At 37.1% G+C, this 13,946-nt stretch overlaps 1 protein-coding gene across 2 annotated transcripts in view; it reads right to left on the bottom strand.

Moving 5' to 3' along the window:
• The window catches only part of palmdb (palmdelphin b), a 46,392-nt gene extending 32,761 nt beyond the window's left edge, over positions 1–13,631 (bottom strand). Inside the window, exons 1-2 of one of the 2 annotated variants that reach the window (XM_048174249.1) lie at positions 13,461–13,631; positions 8,667–8,809 (exon numbers count right to left, since the gene is read on the bottom strand). The gene's annotated coding sequence lies outside the window, so the exon portion shown is untranslated. Of the gene's footprint in view, positions 1–4,507; positions 4,805–8,666; positions 8,810–13,460 lie in introns of those variants that run through there. The other variant, XM_048174248.1, reaches the window with a different exon arrangement.
• Positions 13,632–13,946: the final 315 nt, after the last annotated feature.

The raw sequence follows: 13,946 nt of genomic DNA, 5'->3' as shown, positions 1-13,946 counted from the left end.
AATAGGAAAAAACAATACTTCGGTAGTCAATGGGAGGCGAGATCTGCTTAGTTAAAAACATTCTTCCAAATATCTTCCTTTGTGTTCAGCAGAACAAAGAAATTTATACAGGTCTGGAACAACTTGAGGGAGAGTAAATTATGAAAGAAATGTTCATTTTTGGGTGAACTATTCCTTTAAGATTTTCGTGTTTAAGATCAGTAGAAACCTTCCAAATTTGATCATTGTTGTACCATAAAAATATCATAGTATATTAATATATTCAATATTTAGTGCTATGCAGTATACAATAATATTTCTATCTGATACTGTCAATGTACAATATACTGCCACAGTATAGGGCTGGCAGGACAACCAACTTGCTTAGCTGACATGATGAAAGCCTTAGTTTCATTCATAGTAAAATAATGAGCTCACAGTCACGGTTAGTTGTAATATTGTGGTTATACAGGTCAAGTCAGGAAACTGCTCCTCGCCTCAGAAGACATTTACCTGTGTTTAATCTGACCTCTTTCTCTGTCCTGCTGCTGTCCTTGCTCTAAAAATACCTCACAACAACATGAAATACTTTGTGGTTCATAATGACTTTATTTGTTTTTAATGAAAGCTACAACATTCGTTTTGCACTTCTTTAATTTTGTAAGTGCACTGTTTGAAAGATGCTCACGCAATAGAGCTAATTTATGCAACAAATCTGAATAAATTATGCCCCAGCCTGAGAGTGGGAGGATATAATACACACTATCAATACACCCATACAAGCTGCTGCATATAAATGTCTCCCAGTTTAATGTTCCAAAGCTCTTCAGATCCACAGAACTGGAATTCTAATTCCTGCATCCAGAATTCCGATGCATTATCATTCCTCTCTGCTTCAGTCAGCTCAGATTACAACAGCCTGGCAGGGTTCGGTGAGGGAATTAGGACGGCCAGTGTGGCGACAAACAGGAGAAGGTCATGCTAGTTAGTCCTGCCCACGCTGGTTCTCACTGCCAGGCTTAAGATGTGTACTGCAGCAGAAAATAGCGTCCGTCTCACAGCTGGACTTGTCAGGCAAACGCTGGCCTCCAAACTCTTCTGATTTCAGAGACCCATCAGCTGTTAAGACATCCACCTCTCTCCTCCTCCTCCTCCTCTTCCTACAGACAATGCCAACTACTTACTTTCTTCCTCTCATCTTCTCTTTCCATCTCTCTGATTGTATGACTCACAAGCAGGTACCTAAAAAAGTACTGTGGTGGCAGCATGGTACAGTGATAGTATCAGATTGCAGTACTTATGCGTTGATGATATGATGGAGTTCCCACCTTTTTTTCACCTGATTTTTCCAGTTATTCATAATGATAAGATTATAGGATTTTTAACAGTTCTTTTAGATTTTACTATAATTTCTACAATTTCTAGCCAATGAAATGTTTTCAAGCTGAGCAACTGAATATATATATATATATATATATATATATATATATATATATATATATGAAGACTTCGAATTGCCATCTGAAATTTTCTTCTTAGTTATTTCACTTTAATGGCAATGAAAAGGACCTATTAATTGCCATTAAAGTGAAATTCACATTTTTTAAATGTTTTTCAGATATTAATGTATTTCTATGAAGTATCACTGAGATACCATTATAGTTTTTATTAATATTTTGAATTAGTTTTTATATTCTCAGTTTTTATTAAAATGTTTGTCATTTTTAAGTTGTTTTTTTTTTGTTGTTTTTTTTTAAATGTGTCTATATTTATTTTTATGTTTTATTTATTTAGTTATTTTAGCACATAAAGTTGCACTAAATAGAAATGACAAATGTTGCCTTGGCAACCAGCTGAAAAGTGTTATTTTAATTCAGTTAATGTTTATTTTATTTAAATAACATAAGTATTTTTTTTATAGTTTTAGTTAACTAACCCTGCTACGATATTAAAAATATATTCACTATAGATATTTCTATGATATAAAATATTAGTTTTCCTGAATTTTAGTAAATAATGAATGTTTTTCCTAACATTTTCAAGTCATGAAAACTAATATCTTAAAAAGTCACAGAAATGTCTATAGTGAATATAATTTTATTACATATTACATATATAATTTAAGAATAAACATTCACTACAGAATAGTTTTTTTGACTTAACGTATTTTTAATTTGAATGACTTTTGATTGATGATTTTTTTACATGACCATGATCTCTGTATACACTATAAATCTGAATTAATTGAATTCATAGTAATAATTACATGTAAATCCTGTATATTCACTGTACTGTATTGTGCATGTCCAAAAATCATAGTAAATCCAGTCTACTTTTTAAAAATTACTATGGTATTACCATAAAATACTATGAAAAAACAATATATATATATATATATATATATATATATATATATATATATATATATATAAGTGATATACTCTGATATACATCACAGTACTATTTTAATGCCAGGGTATATGAACATAGTAAACAAACAGTACCATGGTACATATCAAAGCACCGCAGTAATACCATCTGATACCACTGAATAGTATCGCATTTCAACTTCAAAATCTGTAATGCAATAACTAAAAAATGTCCTAATCCTGCTGCACAGCAAACAGCCTCTCAGCCACAGTCACAGATCAGAGATCAAAGGTTTTCATGGTGCATGATAATAACGATCAAACAAGCTCTTGTAGCGGCCCGATCTCCCTCCCTACCTCATATGACGTGACCAACATGTCTGACAGAGAGATTTCGCTCAGATTCAGTCTAGAGACAGACACCTAGTAATCTCCAGTCTCTAATCTAATCTCTAATGGTTTAACAGTCAAATCCCTGGGGTCTGCAGCCTGGTGTGTGGGAAAACAGAATTCATGTGCCCACTTCCTGTTTTAAAGCATTTCCATGTAGGTGAAAATTTATGACAAAATTTGCATCAATTTTCAATAATTCAACAGAGAAGCCAAATATTCCACAAGTACATCAGTGTTTATCTCAAGGCATCACACAGGGTTTAAACCCTTAAACTCCCATGTATAGAACTAATTCTTTACACCACCAATTTCACTGATAAACAGTCCAAACTGCATCTTATTTCAAAACTTGTAACAGTACAGAAAGAGAACATGGTGAATTAATATGCATTGTAATGGGGTCAACAAACTTGGAACTATATCAAAGCCCTGCATTATAAAAAAAGTAGTACATAAATCTCTGGAATACTTCATTCTGATTGGCCAACATTTTGCTGTCAAATATTTATGTATAATGACCCTTAAACATTTATATTGACCATTACTGACAACTGATTTCCTCTCAACAGTCAACTCAAGAAAAACATTCCTGGCAAAAGTAGTAGGCTATTTAAACAAATGTTTTAAATTAGATTTATTTAAATATGCCAAATAGATTTTTTTTTATGCCAAAGTCAGTGTAGTTGCAATGCCATTTACAAACCTGTATTGGTTAAAACTGAATTTTGATGCATAATTTTGGTGGATATTTTATGACTTTAAGATTTTAATTTAAATATTAAAAATATATTTTTGAGTGTGCATAGCTACAGTATGCTACTTTCATCTTTCTCATATCACATTGTAGTCTCTTTCTTATACAATAAAATAATTTCAACTCAAACAATGATTTATTATAATTATTATTTACAAAGAATTGGTAAGTAGCCCTAAATGAGGGGGATATTGTACATTCAGCCAGTCATTATCACAAAATAAACCACTTAAGTGTGATACAAGTCTATGTGTCTTCATGATGGGGTCCTGATCACCCTGCCAGAATTTATTTTGCAATAACTGACTGAACATTATAATTACTTTAACACTTTTTGTAACCAATCAGAATGTAAAATTCAACAGTGCTGTGTATGAAGTAACCTTCATCATGAAATACCAACAGACTAAGTCATATGCGTATGGAAGTGATGTGCTAGAATATTCACATACAGTCTGATTCATATATGTGGGTGGAAGAAAGAAGCACAGCCTCTCTCTCCCCCCTCGTGGTTCTCCATGTGTGTGTGTACCGTTCGCAGGTACGAGACTATACAAGACTTCCTGTCACTCTGTGTGGTGTGGTGAGTTGAGAGAGAGGGTGTCCCCGGCTAAGGTGATGCCATCACAATGACGCCATAATCCTTGACACACAACAGCAAACTGTGGCGGTCTAAAAGTCAGACCCCATTAAATCAGTTGACAAAGGCTTTACGGACCTACCGCCGTCCAGCCAGGACAGCGGGCAAAAAAGCAGCAAGCTTAAAGGAATTAAAGGCTTACAAATCACTGAACCCCACGCTCTTTTTTCACACTGAACACAACAAAAACATACAGATACTTTCCTATAGGCAGATACCAGAACTGAACTAACCAGTTCACCACACATAAGTCTTCCAAGTACTATCAGACTGTTAAGTGACAGGCAGCAAATAACATTTATTAAGCTGAATAACACTAAACAGTCAATATTTAGACACAATCACTAACAAAAGGAAGGGAGCGATACTCACCAGTTATCTTCTGATGTTGGTTTTAGTTGGGAAGCGCTGACCGGAATTCAGTCTGTTCTGTCCAGCATGCTTGCATGAGTGTGTAACGAGTGTGTGTGTGTGTGTGTGTGTCCAAGTGCAGGTACCGTAGGCTGAGGGTTGATCCTGTGTTACCATTCACTGGCAGGCTGCCCCCTTTCTCTGTCTCTCTCTCTCTCTTTAACTCTCCGATTCTCTCGCTTTCTGTTATGCTATCACTCTCTATCTCTATCCCCCTCCCTCTTCCTCATCCTCTCTCGCTCTCCGCTCTCGGGCTGTCAGAGCTGGGCTGCTCTACCATGTGTTAGCCCACGTACAACTGCAACACAATGTGCCTACACACACACACACACACACACACACACACACACACACACACACACACACACACACAGATCAGCTGTTGTTTCCCTTACATGAACATGCTGACACACAATTTGCTAAATTACTCCTCTCCAAAAGTAGTTAAAAAAAACTGCTCAAAGGTTTCTCAAACACTCCGGTTTTATCTAGGGCTTTGTCGAGTGTGTATGTGTGCATTGTAGTGAACTACCCCCTGCTAAGATGGTAATATTTCATCTGTTTCTCTTTATATCCCTCTCACTTTCATGTCACAGTAGTGATATTCAAATGACAGAGTTTCCCCTCACAGCACAGATGTTCAAACTAGGCGGATTTTGTGAACAAGGTCTTTGTAAATTCATTGTAATAACATATTTTGCACAGTTTAGGCATTAAACATTTGGCATCCTGGACATTTCACAATACAAATATGAATGATACTTCAAATGTGGCTTGTTGAGGAGAGACACTGTATATTTCTAAGCAATCGGATTTTCGGATAATTTTTATCCTATTTTTATCCAGTTCAACGGGGCATGAGCATGAATTTACATTTTAGGAGCTGTATCTAGGGACCAGAATATCACAGATCACCCTAGCAACCACCAGAACAATATAGCATCTACATAAAATGTTTTTAAAGCGCTAGGAATACTCTAGCAACCACATAGCAATATAGTTGTTGATGGTTGCCAGGGTGTTGCTACGCAGTTGCTAATGTGTTCTGAGTGTTTTTAGCTGAGTGCTACAAATATGAATGATACCTCAAATCATGCGGCTTGTTGAGGAGAAATGTTGGCACTATATTTTTGAGTGATCGGACAGTTCAACGGGCAAAAACTTCCATGAACTTACATTTAAGAAGGGAGCCAAGCTTTATCTAGGGGTCATCATAAATAACCCTAGCAACTACCAACATAGCAACTAAAAAGAAACATTGTAAACTTTCTCTGAATACCTTAGTAACCGCATAGGAACTGTTGCCTGGGTGTTGCTATGAAGGTGGAAAAACCATATTTAGGGATCAGAATATCATAGATCTCCCTAGCAACTGCATACCAATGTACATTAGTTGTGGGTGGTTGCCATTGTGTTGCTATGAGTTTGCTAAGGTATTTGGAGTGTTTTTAGCACATTGCTATGCAGTTGCTACATTTACATTTATTCATTTAGCAGATGCTTTTATCCAAAGCAACAAACAAATCAGGAATACACCAAGCAATAAACAATTCTAGTTGTGTTCTAGGATGGTTGCCAAGGTGATATATATTCTTGTCTCTAGATACAGCTTGGCTCCTTTCTTAAAAGTCCACTTTTTCTAGTTTAATATGCGGTTGCTAATGTGTTCAGAGTGTTTCAGCACATTGCTCAGCAGTTGCTAGAATGTTCTGAGTGGTTTCTAGGGTGATCCTGGATATTCTGGTCCCTATACAGCTTGGCTCCCTCCTTAAATGTAAGTCTTCTTTTTTTCCTAGTTTAATATCGCTGTTCTGAATGTGTTGCCTACTTGCTCCAGGACAGGTAGCCTACTTAAATCCCCATCACAAAATCAACCACCCTAGCAACCACCAGAACAACATAGTAACAAAATAGAAACATTCTAAAAACCCTCAGAACACTGCATAGAAACACAGTTTTGGATGGGTGCCAGGGCGTTGCTATGTGGTTGCTAAGGTCATAGATATATATAAGTAGATTCCACATTGACTGCTCCAGACATGTCGCCATGCCCGCCATCTTGGAAAAATCAATGATGGTACAACATTGTGCAGATTCTGGTTGTGAAACCACCGAGATTTTAATTCCCGAAGAAATGGGATAGTGAGAATGTGTTGGTGTGTGTTTTTAAATGTATTAACCCAATATTAGAGGTCTTTAATATGGTACTTTTTAATGTTTTTATTTTTACTATGGTAACTTTTTAATGTTGTGCTAGCGGATGCCTTCGTCTTGTTGTATTGTGTTAGTTTAGCAAAATCATCTTCTGAAGTCTAAGCGGTTGCAGACGCTCATTCAACTTGCTCTCGAATGTTCACAGACCGGCTTTGACCATTCCAATAGTGTGGACGGCTTACAGCACTTACAGTATGTATAGCAGCCCATAGAGACAGCTGCTAATGAGGCATATATGTATATATCTATGGCTAAGGTGTTTTGAATGTTTCAGCACATTGCTATGTAGTTGCTAGGATGTTCTAAGTGAGTGCAGTAGTGATATATTATATTCCGGACCCTAGTTACAGCTTTACTCCCTGCTTTAATGTAAGTCCAGTTTTTCTTGATTAATATCGCTGTTCTGGGACTGTTGCCTTTTTGCTCCAGGTAGACAACACAAATCCCCATGACCATTCTTATTGTAATTAACTTGATGAGCTCAGTGCTCATTATTGCTATATTGTTCTGCCCCCCGGCAGGAATCCCATTTCTCATTATTGCCCAGATTAATCAAATCGCACATTGCAGTTCATGTGTGTTAAGTTATGACGCATTTGTGAAATTAAACTAAATAATGCAGATATCTGGTGCAGTTCGTCTGGCCCCATGGATGTTTTGATCGGCCGTAAATCCTGATGTCTACATAGGCAAATGTGTGTGCTAGATTTTGTGATCTGCTGTGCTGTGTGGCACGTGCTTTCACTCTACATTCACGAATCAGCAGCCTGGAGCTTGTACAAAAGTGTCCATGGCAACGGGCTGAACCCATGCCAAGTTATTTGGTCCTAGTGTGCTAAAGATAGACCCACACAGCACACGGGAAAGTCTGCACTGCATGAGATTCCAAACCATCAGCTCCTGTACCTGTACCTCATACTGTAAAAACACAACACAAACAAAACGCCTTATGCTGAAGGAAAACGCATAATAGAGGAGATCAGCTGCAACTTATAACCCAAAGATACCATGGTATGACAATATCTGATTGTAGTACCATGGCACTTTGATATGTAGAAACGTACAGAATGATTACCACAGTCATATACCATGGTATTTAAAATGGTAATTCTACTTGGTGTACAAAATAGTACTGTAGCTGTACCGTGGTAAAGTGATGGTGTTGGATGATAATACTATGGTACTTTGAAATACACCATGGTACCGAAATTCATGGTGTTTACATACTTCCAAGAATATTACCATGGTACATGGTCCAAAAAATAATGGAAGTACCACAGTACTTCTAGTACACATCTTTTGTAAGTTACTAAAAGATTACTATACTATTTATATACCAGGTATTACCGGGTTGAGGTTATAAAAGTCATGGTATTATCATGGTACCATGGTACCAAAAAATAAAAATAGTGAACATCAATGTTGTTATGATGGACTTGGATGATGGATGATATTTCAATTAGTACTGTACACATACTATAGCATTACATTGTACTCTTTAAGGTACTTCAAGAAACTATTATCATGGTGCCATGTCTAAAAACCATAATACTATGACACAGGATTCTGATTTAAAACAATATATTTTGTAATGCGCACACGCACACACACACACACACACACACACACACACCAAGGGGACAGCTTGCAGGGTGAACACAGAAATGTGGGACATTGCTGCCGGCTACGCCTTGTACAACACCATCGCAGCCTGCCACATTCCCGCTGGCCCTCTAATGAACAGAAACCCAGAGCGGATCTGTCACCAGAACGCTGTCCTGAGCAGCCTGTAAATTATGGAGCCAAGCTGCCTACACACAGTCTGCCATATAAGAGAGGAGAGGAATTCAAACCATTGAAAAAAAAAAAAAAAACTGAATCATTTGAACACCTGAGAAACACAGACCTTTTATGAATCTGTCAGTTCCAGATGCAGTTCTGATGTTGAGGATTCAATTCGGCTGAACCCCTGAATGACAGCTTGATGTCTTTGAAGCACCAGTCAATGTCTGTTTGTTGGCTCAGGTAGATAGCCTCTCTTTCACAACCCTGCAGGAGAGCAATAGAGAGGAGAGGGGGAAAAGAGGAAGAGAGATCAGTAAACTCTTTTGTGAATGACATAGAACAACAGGACAAATGATAGATAGATAGATAGATAGATAGATAGATAGATAGATAGATAGATAGATAGATAGATAGATAGATAGATAGATAGATAGATAGATAGATAGATAGATAGATAGATAGATAGATAGATAGATAGATAGAGTGCACAGCATAAATGAGTACACCCCCTCTGAAACTTCTGAAAGTCAGCAATTACTCAATTAGAAGACATGTTATGGTTCTTTAGAGATATAATGATCCAGCAAGCCTGCTTAATCAGTTACCAAAGAAGCATGTCAAAATTATTCAGGAAAATAAGATTTTCTTATCAAGGTGATAAAATGTTGTGTAGCAAAAATGAGTACACCCTCCTAAAAGTTACTAAATAAAACAAAATAAAAAGTAAGTTTGGTGTAAGTTTAAGGCAATGTTTGAACAGGTAAGTATGTTGAACCAAAACATTTAAAGAGAAGTAATTTCTTGACAATTAAAAGTGTTATATAGCCCACTGAATCATTCTCAGACTTAAAGGGATAGTTCACCCAAAAATGAAAATTTGATGTTTATCTGCTTACCCCCAGCGCATCCAAGATGTAGGTGACTTTGTTTCTTCAGTAGAACACAAATGATGATTTTTAACTCCAACCATTGCAGTCTGTCAGTCAAATAATGCGAGTGGATGGGAACTTCTACTATAAGAGTAAATAAAACTTGCATAGACAAGTCCAAATTAAACCCTGCGGCTCGTTACGACACATTGACGTCCTAAGACACGAAACGATCGGTTTGTGCGATAAACCGAACAGTATTTATATAATTTTTATCGCTAATACACCACTATGTCCAACTGCATTCAGCACTCGTTAGTAAGGTCTGATTGCGCTCTGACAGCGGCAGTGATGTCTCGCGCATATACTTCAATGAGAGCTAGACATCACTGTCGTTGTCAGAGCGCGATCAGACCTTACTAACGAGTGCTGAACGCAGTTGGACATAGTGGTGTATTAGAGATAAAAAATGATATAAATACTGTTCGGTTTATCGCACAAACCGATTGTTTCGTGTCTTAGGACATCAATGTGTCGTCACAAGCCGCAGGGTTTAATTTGGACTTGTCTATGCAAGTTTTATTTACTCTTATAGTAGAAGTTCCCAACCACTCGCATTACTTGACTGACAGACGGCAACGGTTGGAGTTAAAAATCATCATTTGTGTTCTACTGAAGAAACAAAGTCACCTACATCTTGGATGCCCTGGGGGTAAGCAGATAAACATCAAATTTTCATTTTTGGGTGAACTATCCCATTAATGCTGACAACAATGGAACCACTTGGAAGAGAACTGTCAGGAGACTTATTTCTTAGCACAAAAGAGGACAGTGGTACAAGAGGATTACCAATCAACAATTAATCATGTTTTAAGTGTGAAAATATAGCAAAAGTAACACAGAAATTCAAAAACAATGGACTTGTGACAAGGCCCCTGAAATAATCAGGCCTTCATTTTAAGCTTTCATTTAGTGATGAGGGATTTTTTGCTAGACAAAGAGCAGGAGACATACCAAGTGAGTGTCTCAGAGCCAGCAAAAGCTATGAAAAGAGTAACTGTTTATCTCACAGAATAAGATGCAGCCTGCAGAAATGACATGCACGGTTGTTGTTCTCACTGGAACTGTGTTCTCTACTGTAGCCAAAGCACAATAAAGTCAGTTATCCATTTCCAAAGCCCATATTTACAAAATATAGATTCTGGGAATCAATACTCTGGTCTCATGAGACCAAATCAATCATTTTAGATCTAACAGCATCCAAAATGTTGTGGTGTTGCTAGAGGAGGAGTACAGTGAGAAGTGCCTGGTTCCCACAGTAAAGTTCAGTGGTAGTAAAGCTCTTATATAGGGATGTATGAGTGCTGAAGGTGTGAGGGAGTTGTGCTTTATCAATGCTGTCATGAATTCCTACACCACTGTGTAATTTAATTCACAAACTTGAAAAAGAAGATGTTACCCTTTCCTCATTCCCTGCATTGTTGGGCATTTTTTCAACATGACAATGAGGATATGCATTCTCCCAAGGTGAAAAACCTTCTGTGGACATGTATTGCACTCAATCTTAACACTCTTGAGCACCTGTGGGGGACTCACAGTTAAAGATCAGGACATTTAAGGAGCTCATCATCCAGGAGTTAAACAGGACAGATGTGACAATTTGTCATGAACTTGTACACTCCGTGCCAAGAAGGGTCAGTGCAGTATATTCAAAATTATGGAGGGCATACTAAGTACTAGAATATTATACATTTGTTGAATTTAATCTAGGGTGTACTTATTTCCGCAATCCTTAATTTAAAAAAAAAAAAAAAAGGCTAATTTACTTATTTTATGGCTATTAATGACATATATTTCTCAGTTTTTATTATGTAAATGTTTAATACATTTTAGTTTTGCCATCTTTCCATGAATTGTATTAGTGATCATAAAGAAAATACATCTTTTGTATTTGTTCAGAGGGGGTGTACTCATTTATGCTGTGCACTAGACAGACAGACAAACAGACAGACAGATGGACAGACGGACGGACAGACGGATTGACAGACGGACGGATCTTTTAGAGTCTGCAGACTCAATCTCAGTGTTATATATTGAGGCCCTGTTCTGAGTGGATGCAGCGAGTGGTAAAACTGAAGTGGTTTCCACTGATCCATTAGAGTGTCTTTTCCTCATCAGCAAGACAAAGAGGCTGTCAGAGCACCGGAGTGACTCTGATCTCCCACCCACAACACACCAACATCCCACAATGCTCTCCTGATCTCAATGAACTGTCAGTCACAAAAGGGAACACATTTCAATTGTACTTTTGATTATATTATAGAAATGTAGTTCATGTTCACACTAACTGTTTAAAAATTAGGAGTCTGTAAGATTTTTTAATGTTTTTGGAAGAAGTCTCTTATGCTCACCGAGGCTGCGTTTGTTTGATAAAAAAAAATACAGTAAAAACAATAACATTGTGAAATATTATTACAGTTTAGAATAAATATTTTCTATTTAAATATGTTTTAAAATGTGATTAATTCCTTTGATGCAAAGCTGAATTTTCAGCATCATTACTCCAGTTTTCAGTGTCACATGATCCTTCAGAAATCATCCTAATATGCAGATTTAGTGCTTGAGAAACATTTCTTATTATTATCAAAGTTGTTATTATTATCAATATTTTTTTGTGGAAACTGTGCTACTTTTTCTGGATTGTTTGATAATTAGATCACATTAATACATCCTTGCTTCTGAATAAAATAATAATTTCTTTCAGAAAAAGCATTACATATCTACATAGATTTCACTGTGTAACCAATTACACAGCACTTCTTTTGGCCTGCAGGGAGATCAATCTGCTTACATTCACTACAGCATGTCTAATAGTGTTCATATTATGAAATTATAGTGCTGGAACCCTTGAATCCATATGTGTGGGTGTGAAAAAGAGTTTGAATGAGAAGACAACCTTTACTGTGAGCTTTGCATGAAAACACTTAAGCTTGCAGTAGACATTCAGATCAATACACATTTATACCATTTCCTCACTGTAAAAAAGTTGAGAAAACTTAAAAGTTTAAGGCAACAAACTTCAGCAGATTTTTGAGTTTTCTCAACTTCTTGTATTCAGTTTATACAACAAAAAGTTGAGAAAACTCAAAAATCTGCTGAAGTTTGTTGTCTTAAAGGTGCTAAAGAGGTTCTTTTTGTCGACTGAGTTTTTGAAATGAGCATGCGTAAGAACAACCCCCCTCCTTCACAGCTCATTTCGAGTGAACGCCTCCCAAAACTCATGTGTTTACCACCGGCATTTGCTGTGTTATTAAGCCGGGCACACATTTAATGACTAGCTAAAACATTCTAAGGGATAGTTTCCTGCTCCTGAAGCAGATTTATATACTTTCACATGGAATTTGAACACCGACTGTAATCGCAGACTGAAAGCAACTGGCTCTGACTGGACGCGTTTGAGCGTGATCAGTCATAAGTATCAATTTACATTCATAATCGGCCTTACAATCGTTAAAGCCGCGCACACACTTAGTGGATTCATTATGTCGGACTCACCGCATGTAACTCATAATCTGCAGTTGTTACTCCTGTCTCCTGACAAAAACATTGCATGCGGCGCCTGTGGAGTGTGGAAAGTTACTGGAGCGCGCAGCCGCACGTCTCTCACAAGGAACGTCATGGCAGTGATTGACAAGCCAGAGGGCCAATCGTTTATGCGATGATCGCGTAAACAATTGGCTGATGTTTTTAAGGCCCTACCTCGTGCACAGATGATGTATATTAATATTATTACTTTCAGTGCACCTAATAAATAGTCTTTTATCAGTTAGTAAAGACAGTTTCAAGTAACATTGCAAAAATGTATAAAACAAAACATCCTCTTTAGCACCTTTAAACCTTTCAGTTTTCTCAACTTTTGATTTTTTACAGTGCTATCTACTTAAAATCCTAAACTGCTATCCACTTAAAATCCATAAATCCACTTATCTGTGCCTTATTTCAAATGCTTTTGGCTGGAAGTCACATATGGTAAACTCATTAAGTACCTTTTTTGTGTACATTTCAGAGCAGTTTCCCCCATTTTTCCAATATGCATCTTTTGTGTAAAGATTCCTGAAAAAGACAGGAACATATGAATCGCTTTACGAGTCACAATGGCACATGTACATATAAAGTTTGACACATGTTCTTTATAGTTTTAGCATGTTTTATATGATCATGAAATCCTGAAACAACCCAGCTGTCAGCTGCAGCCCAGTTCTTGATACAGGTACTTTTTCTGTTGCCATGGCAGCCAGAAAACCCTGCAGTGAGATGAGCAGAACACGAACATTTCAGTTCTATATTCTAACAAAAATAACTACAGCTTGTTTTTTCGAGCAAAATGAATGGGTGATGAATGGATGGTGCTTGCCTGTGCAAAATATGCTGTGGGTGGTGGCCAGGTAGGACTGAGATTGGATTCCAAAAATGATTGATACATCGATTTCGAGGAGCTGGATCCGATTTCGCTCAAAAGAATCATCTAAACT

This window comes from Megalobrama amblycephala, linkage group LG22 (assembly GCF_018812025.1).
Source record: "Megalobrama amblycephala isolate DHTTF-2021 linkage group LG22, ASM1881202v1, whole genome shotgun sequence".
Classification (NCBI taxonomy): Eukaryota; Metazoa; Chordata; class Actinopteri; order Cypriniformes; family Xenocyprididae; genus Megalobrama; species Megalobrama amblycephala.
The sequence above is the reverse complement of the archived record's forward strand: the minus strand, read 5'-3'. Positions and strand labels throughout refer to the sequence as shown.